The 6,271-nt window shown below is 34.0% G+C and overlaps 1 long non-coding RNA gene across 1 annotated transcript; it reads right to left on the reverse strand.

Annotated features, from left to right (window-relative positions):
- Positions 1 to 3,677: 3,677 nt before the first annotated feature.
- On the reverse strand, positions 3,678 to 6,271 carry LOC146882068 (uncharacterized). Its single transcript, XR_014985029.1, has 2 exons — positions 6,198 to 6,271; positions 3,678 to 3,835 (listed from the first exon to the last, which is right to left on the reverse strand). It is a non-coding gene; the product is annotated as an uncharacterized LOC146882068 (long non-coding RNA).

A 6,271-nucleotide genomic window follows, 5' to 3' on the forward strand; every position in this document is an offset into this window, starting at 1 on the left:
TCTTGAGGAGACCTTTTAAGAAAACCGCAAAGGTCATTATTGATGTGGATAATGGAAAATTAAGGGTATGAGTTCAGGATTATGAGGTGAATTTTTTTTTTTTTTTGAAGTAATGAAACATCCACATGATAAGAAAGATTGTTTTAGAATGGATGTCATGGATAAGATCTATCGGAAGGCTCAATAAGAATTCTCCACTGTTAAGCTTATAAAAAAGGTTATAACCAACTACTCTAGGGATAATTTGGGGCAAGAGAAGGACAAGGCCAAAGATATTTCCACCTCAAAGACAAGATTTTATTAAAGAGGGAGTAGAATCACAACAAAGGAAAATAGAGCTTAAATAGTTACCACCTCATCTAAAATATGTTTTTTTTTTTTCTAGAAGAAAGGGGTGGTGAACCTATTATTCTTAACAACTTATTACTAGAAAAGGAAGAGCAAAGATTGGTGAAGCTATTATAAGCCAATGAGGGAGCTATAGGATGGACTTTTTCTGATCTGAAAGGAATTAGTTCCTCCTATTATATGCAAAAAATTCTCATGGAGGAAAACTACAAACCTATAGCTCAAACTCAGAGACATATCCACCCCACAATGAAAGAGGTAGTTAGTAAAGAAGTGGAAACATTGCTCAAAGTAGGAATGATCTATTCAATCTCTAACAACACTTGAGTTAACCCCATCCAAGTTGTACCAAGGAAAGGAGGGATGGTAGTGGTATATAATGAGAAGAATGAATTGATCCCTTTTAGAATTGTCACAGGCTGGAGAATGTACATAGTAAACTTTTATTGACAATGAATGATTATTTTATTATTTGATAAAATAGTTAAAGTACAGTTGATGAAGGTAAGTGAACCTCAATCTCAAAACACTATTATCATTGATTGTTTTAATATTTTACTGCCTTGTTTAAGTCATTCTCACATTTTATCAAAAAATGTTTTATAGTAAATCGTAATAGACTTAGATTAATTGAATGTTTGAACAATACCATTTTTTTAGTGAAATCCTTAGCAACAAGTCTGATCCTGTAAAGTTTAAAGTAGTTGTGAGAGTCATGCTCAATCTCCGATGAGATCATAGATTCAAGTACAAACACCCAAGAAGGAATAGTTACAAGAGGCATCATGTAGTCTATCTAAATAATAGTTCTATTTTCGAGTACACACTTTTTTTTTATCATAGTTTGAGGTTAATTTGAAGAATGTAAAACTTGTTTAGATTCTAGAATAGACTATTCTATGTTGGAATAACAAAACCTTATGAGACTATGTGTTAAGAGAAGTTTGAAGTTATCATTTAGGGGGGAAATGTGAATCTCCTTAAGACCATATAAGGTAGTCTTCCTTTCATGTAAAAACACCTTTGAGAAATACAATTCATTTGAGCTTTTGAAAATCTTGTGATCTCTTTCAATGAAAGTGTTTCTTGCTTAGTTAGTTGACTTGTTTTAAGTGAACTTTTCTTCTGTTTCCTTGAAGCACCAACAAGAGTTTCAAGAGATCCACCAAAGGTCATTGCCAACTTAGGGTTATGAACTCTTTATAAGGAAACAATCTTCCTACCTTATCCCCTTTTCAATTAATATTTTCGGCATGTCATCCATCTTTTCCATTCCCTTTCTTGTTTGTTTCCGTTTGTATCATGCCATGCTTACATCCCTAGTCTCTCCATCTACTAAGCTTACAAGGAATCAACCAAAACCCAAAAGAAATCTCAATACCAATCTTCTCACACCCTAACGACACCCTTGTTGTTCTCAAAGAAACCCAAGAACATCATCCACCTTGAAAATTGTGATCTCATTGGCAAAATCTTGAGAGCACTTCCTACTCAATGGAGGTCTTATGAAATACCCATATGAGCATCTAAGGATCCCAAGACGCTTACTTTAGAAAAGCTTATTGAAATCTTGAAATTCCATGAAGAAAATTTTTAATCTAACGCTTAAAATAACAAAGTTAACGTGCTCTTAACATTATTTGTGATTATGAGTTTCCTTTTTACCCACAATTCTTATATACATGAGACATTCATGAATCTCTCTTTTACCATAAATTCCAATAGAACATACTCCAAAATGTAAATTAGTAACCTAGTATTAATTCTCCAAAACCCTTCATGTGTCTTCTATCTTAACATATCTCTCAAGTATTAGAATTGAAATAATGTAAAATTAAAAAAGGAATATTTCAGACCTCTTATTTATACAATCATGAGTGACCTAAAATTGAACTTCTAATGATTAAACTTTTATTTATTTTTTTGTGTAATTTCATTTTACTCTTATGAAATTAAATCATTTTAATTAATTCAAATGAATAATTATATTATATTATTTTTATTTTAAGATAAACAAGATGTCACAAAGAAATACCTCAAAATATATTTTATTCAATAAAATTAAATTAAAATTGTTTAAAAATGTATGAACATGCTTATTTTAACTCGTAATTTAAGCAAATACTTATAATATAATAAAATACCTTAACAATTTTCAATTGCTTGATACTTCTATGTATGTTGTCTGTAGCATATTGTATTATGTATTGAGTTAGAAACATGTGTGCTGTGTGCTAACAATTCACACAGTTTGCTATGATGGTGTTTGTTGAAAGCTTTCTCTTTATCTCATTTCATATTCTTTTGACTCTTTTATCCTTTGTTTTTTCATTTATTTATTATTTCTTGGTTAGCATATTTCTATACTCTTTTAACAACATGTTTTTATTGTTGTAGACAACAATGATAATTATAAAATACTTATGAAAGTAAAAGTTAACTTGTGGCATTAATTCCTAAAAGTAACTTTATGTACTCCTTATAATATAAAAGTAAAATTATATTCTTTTTTAATTAGTTTGATTGCATAAGAACTCTTTAAAAGTTTCTTAAAATAGAATTGGATATAACTTAGTTTGAGTGAACTAATATAAAAATTAAGTGTCTTTTTGCATGTTATTATACTTTATCAACTTTTTTTTATTCTTAACAAATGCTATGAAAACATTTTGGAAGTTGTATTTTAAACTAATAGATAGTATTGTTTGTCCATGTTTCTTGCAAAACGATTTAAAGCATTTTTAGAATCTTTATTCAATCTTTATTCTAGAGTTGACATGTTAATTTTAGTTGGTATCAAACTTATTCTATTTGGGTTATTTCTTTGTAAAACGGAAGGAAATATTCAACACTATAAATGGAGAATGAAGACTAACACTACAAGAAATAGGATCTTTAGTGATAAAATTTTAGTGATAAATATAAATTTTATCAATAATAATACTTCATTAGTGACTAATTTCATATTTGTCACAAATAACATTAACAATAGTAACAAAATTAAAAAATTGTCACAATAAATATAAAATCAATAGTGATAGATATAAAATTTGTCACTAGTTATATATTATATGTGATCATTGGAAGTTTGACCATTGGAAGTAACAAAGGGCTGCATTTTTTAAATCATGTTATATAGATATTATAGATGAAATAGAGAATGAAAATTGTTTATCTCAATAAATGACAACTGTAACGTCCTAGTCGGAAATTACTTTTTTTTTTTTAAAATTAATAAGAAAATAAATTATGTCACAGCCTCAATTATTAAGCGCGATTTCCCAAAACACGCGGGGAAAATTTAAGTATCGATGTTCAACGCGCTAACATAAATAAAAATAGTCGTAAAATGCGTAATACGATTAAGATTGTTTGTACAATTATTACTAAGAAAAACCATGGTCCAACATGAAAACTAGTGATAACAAAATCCCTGAAAGATCCCCACTCCGTCTCTACGTATCCGCCTGCTCACCTGCATTATCATCTGCTCCCATGTAATAAGTTACATGATCATCGCCACACACACACATAGATAGGGTGAGCTCATTTAAATAAAACCAAACACATAAAATATTAAATACAACATCGCAACCTTAAAACCCCGAGTTAGTATTCTTCTCCCTTGTTCCTTACTTCTCCACTTCCAATACTTTCATTAGACGTCTATCATTTTTATACCTTTTAGGTGAGAACGATGATCGATCTTTGCTGCACGAGTGTCTACTCGCCCCTCCGACTACAGACCACCACCTGATAGTCCACACGTGGGAATAACATTGCCACAACATCTCACCGTGACACCAAGTGGAGTTCCCCGAAACAAACATAATGTTCGTAGTTGTTCCCAGACTACCAAAACTCTATTAGATGCACTGAAGAGGGCAATCACCCGAAACCTCACCGTACGAGCCACAACTCGCACACTCCACTAGACTTCCTAAACCACTAGGCTACAACCTAGAGTGGTCACGCGTTACCCCAATACAAGTTACACTCGTAACTGGGCCCCTAGCCAAAGCATCGTATCGTGATCTTCATCCAAAGCTGTGTAGAAATCCTCCTCGCGATCCAACTCTGCACCCAAAACTGCCTAGCACGCCTCTCGTGTCATTAGACAGAACTTGGTTCCAGACCGCCTGACGTACCTCTCGCGCCGCCAGGCGCCAACGCCTTACAGTTCTCTTGCCATTCCGCTTCCGCCCGGCAGAACCAACCTTGCCGCCAGGAGCCATGCTCGTCCAGTGGCCCCTGCCACTATTTTAAGTATATATCGCCTCGCCTGTTGGTAGCTATTGCCTGGCAGTTCAATCCACACCGCTAGACGCTACACCAGTAATGTAAAATTACTAGTTTATGCATCTCCAAACCACAGGTCCAGATGAACCAACACTCAAGACACATAATCCAGATTACAAGAACACATATTCACTTATTATAACATGACTCCAAATGCAACATCACCCTTCAATACGTTAATCATAACTACACCGATATATATTCACTAACTAAACCCATATAGATATTTAATAAAAGAGAAAAAAACGCAAGCGAGGCATGGATACGGTTATCACATCACATCCGTATAAGGAAAGAAGAAGATCAAAAGGTTTCAAATGGGACCCCCGGCCAAGAGAAAATTTTTAAGAAACTTGGTATCTCTTTTTTTTTCTTTCACCGACCAATAATCTTTTTATATACACCATAAGAAGGAAACCAAGAAAATTACTTTGTGTGGGACCCACAACCAATAGAAAAAGTTAAGGAAACCTTGCCTACATTTCTTCACCAACCATTAAGCTTTTAGCACACCATGCACGTATAAAAAAATGAAACCAAAATGCTTTATGTGTGGGACCCGCGGCCAATAGAAAAAGTTAATGGAACTTTGCCTTCATTTCTTACCAACCAATGAGCTTTTATATAGTTAAATAAAAGTTAAACAATCACAGAATGCACATCCACTAACCCTGACGCTAACCAGAAACAAATAATCGTATGGACCAAAACAATTGAAGAGAAAGGCTCCACCACTTACATTCCCAACATTGCCACAGAAATAATACCCCTGCATGCTAAGGATCTCTACAACACACAACTAACCAAAATCCTATTAATTTGAAGCCCCACTGTCATAGCCTTATATTGGGAGCATGAACCAATGATTGTCTTCCACCATGCTAACATCAAAGCACCAACATAAGTCTAACTAAAAGAAAGTGAAAAAAATCATAATAAACTCCCGTGAATGAACCACTGTCAATGTATGGAAAAAGGAAGAAAAGCATGACCACCCAAAAACAACCCTGCATTTAACAACCACTATGGCAGAATAAAGAAAATAAGGACTACAGACAATATGACTCTCGCTACCCCTGCACAGTTTTATCATTCAAAGCCACAATATCTAATGTAATTGTTGAAACCCGAACAAACAACTCACGCATGCACACCAGCACGCGATTCCAACAACCAATCCAACAAAACACCACGACCTTGCACTCTTTAATGTTCCCTTGTTGCCCCACATTGAGAAAGAAAAGGCAAGAAAAATTAATAAACCAATTTAAACTATGGCTGCACCGCAACTCTGCAGTAGTGTGAATGAACCAAGAGATACCTTAAGTGAGAGTCTGACAGAAACGCGAATAACCAAAGCAAACAATAAAGCTGCCCCAACAGGTTCAAGGAGAACCCATTACCCCATACGTAAGGATGTTACGTACCCCATAAACCAAAGAAAAACACCTTATCAAACCCATAAGAACCATACCAGCATGCATAAGATTCACAACATTCATCGGAAAATAAAAGGTAAGAAAACGAAAACATGTATAGCTTCCCCTAACTTGTAATTCCTGCTAAAAATTAATCCACGGACACTCTTCTTTGCGCCAACTTTAATCTTCGCCCTTGAGCCCTT

Source organism: Vigna unguiculata, chromosome 10 (assembly GCF_037176805.1).
Source record: "Vigna unguiculata cultivar grain cowpea cultivar isolate G323 ecotype 2 chromosome 10, ASM3717680v1, whole genome shotgun sequence".
NCBI classification, from domain to species: Eukaryota; Viridiplantae; Streptophyta; class Magnoliopsida; order Fabales; family Fabaceae; genus Vigna; species Vigna unguiculata.